This window comes from Zootoca vivipara, chromosome 5 (genome assembly GCF_965207765.1).
Source record: "Zootoca vivipara chromosome 5, rZooViv2.hap1.1, whole genome shotgun sequence".
NCBI lineage: Eukaryota > Metazoa > Chordata > Lepidosauria > Squamata > Lacertidae > Zootoca > Zootoca vivipara.
Genome location: NC_142588.1, coordinates 49,703,801 through 49,707,085, shown reverse-complemented (window position 1 = coordinate 49,707,085; position 3,285 = coordinate 49,703,801). Strand labels below are relative to the sequence as shown.

Genomic DNA, 3,285 nt, shown 5'->3' with positions numbered 1-3,285 from the left:
GTAAACTGAGTGATGGGCCCCCTTTTTGTGATGAGGTGGCTCCGCTGCCGCGGGGGAGGGTAGCTTCATTAAAGTATCTGACCGATGAGGCCTGGTTAGGGGGGGCGATGCTGGCAACGATGTTTCGCTGGGGGTTGGGAGAGCTGGTTTGGGAAGGGAGAAGAGGGGCTTCGGCGGCTTTTTGCTCGGGAGGCTTTTTCTCCTCACGGAGGGAGAGGGGCGGCCGGAACTGTCATCGCCGAAAGGGCCTTTCTGACGGATCCCACTTTCGAATGAGGGGCGGGGGGTCCTCTTTCTCAGACTGGCGGGGGGGGGGAGGAGGTGGTGGTTTCGCCCATGGCCTGCGTATTGCAGTGAATGGCGGGGAGAGATGTAAACACTGGAGAGACCATCGGGAGCGGACGTTCAGAATACTGTACCGTATTGGTAGCGGTGTGTCCTTGCAGGGGTGGACTTGTCTCCTCAAATTCCGGAAGGATCCAGTTAAAAGACAGGATTATGTGAATGCTAGAAATCAGAAATGCTTTTCTTTCTTTCTTTTTAAAGTATGTATTCCTTTCTCAGGCCTCTCTGAGTTTGTTAAAGGAAGGCCCCTGCCTTGTGCTTAAAAACAATCGTCTCCCCAACAGGTAGTAGGTGAGGGGGGCAAACCTGGATTGCAACACTTCAGATTGCAGGTGGGCTTGCATGGTTGGATAGTCCCCCCTCCACCACAGAAGAAAGGCCCCATGCACTTAGCTGTGCATCTGTCTCAGAGAGAGTGAAGTCAAATGGTTGGAAGGTTGCAGCGCCTGCTGTGGCTGTAGGGACCAGTAGGGGAGAGACATGTTTTGTTGCCGCTAGGGCAGATGAAGGCATCCAGTTGTACTGCTGCAGATGCACCATGACATTTCTTCTCTTGATGCTGTCATTCCTCCTATGGTCAATGCTGTGGATGCACAGCCAGACTGTTTTGTCTCCAGGCACTGCATTTGTCTGCAAAGGACATCCCACATGGTGGTGTTGATGTTGCCAGCCTTCATGTCATGTTTGCAAATATCTTTGTATTACAAGAGCTGGTCTGCCAATCGGCTGGTGCTGGAAGCCCGCTACCCATAGAGCACATCTTTCTGTGGACATGACCAAGCCAACATAGATTTTGCTGAGACAAAAGTTAAAATGTGCTGGGAATGTGGGCTTGGGGAGAACACATCTTTGTTTGAAACTCTGTCCTGCCATGTGATGCCCAAAATCCTCCTAATGCAGCACATGTGGAAGGCATTGAGGCAGTGCTCCTGACAGTTGTACATAGGACAGCTCTCTGCCTGCCTGCCTGCCTGCCTATTGTGAAAAGCTGCATCTCCCAAGGGCACTTTGAGTCTCTGATTTGCATTCTCCTTGGAGCTAAGAGAGATAAAAACATAATAATCTAACTGGTTTAAAAACCTAGCCAAAGCTCAACTTTTAACTTTACCTTCAGCCCACTCTTCAGCTTATCAGTTAAACATTGCAACTGAAACGTGAAACTTACACTTAACTTAAGCTGAAAGCTAAACCTGCAATATTGAATTTAAAGATGACCTCTCAACTTTCTCAGTCTGCACCAAATGGAACTACTCTTGCGAACTGTGGGGTTTTGTTTTTTGTTTCTGCATTTTTATTGACCCTTGACTTATTCTAGCTACCGTGTTTCCCCCTTTTTAAGACACCGTCTTATTACTTTTTTTTCTCAAAAAACCACAGGGTGGCTTATTTTTGGTGGGATGTCTTACTGGTACCGGTATTTTTATTACGAGTCTGAGGGAAGGGAGGTGTGTGCGTCCCTGGTGCAGCCCTCTCTCCCCGGCCCTGGGATGTTCGCGAAGGGCTGCTCTCTCTCTCCTCCAAGGTGGGGACTCACTTAATAGCAATCTGCTACACTGGAGCTTCTTAAATCTAAACCAGTATAATGGAATCTATCTGTGTGATACAGTCCTAGCAGTAGCCTATACCTAAAGCAAGTAAGGATCTCTACCAGCCAGCTGCCCAAGACTGCAAGACTGTCTGAAGTTCCAACAACATAGCACTTTGCAGTGCTATCACTGATAGCAAAGAAGCTACCTGCTGAGAACAAAGAAGCCAGCTAAGCAGCAATTAAGATTGCTGACTTGGTAAATGGTAGCAATTGAGAAGCAATTGAGCCAGCGAGGTGAGGAAGCACGTGTTGTTAGGACCGGCAGTTTAACTTTTGTGTAAAGCAGCGTTTAGCAGCTCCTTTTAGCAGCTCGCAAACAGCGAAGGAAAAAGTCCTTAATAAATAAATAAAAGTCCCCAAGGCAAGGACTGCGATCCAGACTACTTACAAATCCTTAAAGGGGCAGCTCCACAGACAACCAAGCAGCATAAGGTAGAAAGAAAACTGCAGCAGGATTTTTAAAAGGCTGCTTTATGCCCGGTAAAAGCAATGAGACAACAATCAGACACGGGAGATTCCCGTTAAGAGGAAATCAACGTGCATTGAATGGAAGGGAATTTAGGGAAAGGTGGGGGGAAGCGAGAGGTGGGCTGTGTGTGTGTGTGTGTGTGTGTGTGAGAGAGAGAGAGAGAGAGAGAGAGAGAGAGAGACGCAGGGGGGGGAGAGAGACAGACGCGCGCACGGAGGTCTCTCCCTAAAAGGGAAAACAGCCTTTGCATTCTTCAATCGCCCCTCTTTTCTTCCTCGTGCCTTCATCTCCTCCCCACCCCACTTTTCTCCCCTTCACCAAGTAGAGCTTACACAGCTTGGCTAAAAAAATTATTTTTGGATCTTTTTATTTAAAAAAATGCTCTCAGAAACGGGGAAGGGAAATCACAAGGCTTCGGCAGCCAGCAGCTACGGCTGTTCGGTGCATTTTTACAAGCTTTTAAAGGAAATACGTGTCTGTGGAGCGACAGCAAAATGGGGAGAGATTTTTAAGGGGGGAGTTGGCTGGCAGGAGGGGGGTTATTGCTAGTGGGTGAAGGGTCTATCAGTATGTCTTATTTTCGGGGTATGGCTTGTATCGCGCAATTGCTTAGAAATCCTGCTATGGTTTATATAATGACTACGTCTTAAAAAAGGGGAAACACGGTAGGTGTTCATGGTTTCTTTCAAACCACAAGCTGGGTGCACACAACACAATGCTAGCACATAAAAAAAAGCAGGGGTAGCTCATTCATGTTGAACCATAGTTCAAAACAAAATAGGGTTTAGCATCATGTGCGAATGTGGCCATTTGGAAGGTAACATGCATCACTGTCAAAAACCAGCACAAAAAGAGATGCAAGGAACCATTTTTCAGCTTACAA

General features: G+C 47.5%; 1 protein-coding gene across 1 annotated transcript in view; it reads left to right on the top strand.

The window, feature by feature from the left end:
* SMC3 (structural maintenance of chromosomes 3) overlaps positions 1–3,285 on the top strand; it is a 36,656-nt gene that overhangs the window by 65 nt on the left and 33,306 nt on the right. The window lies entirely within an intron of this gene.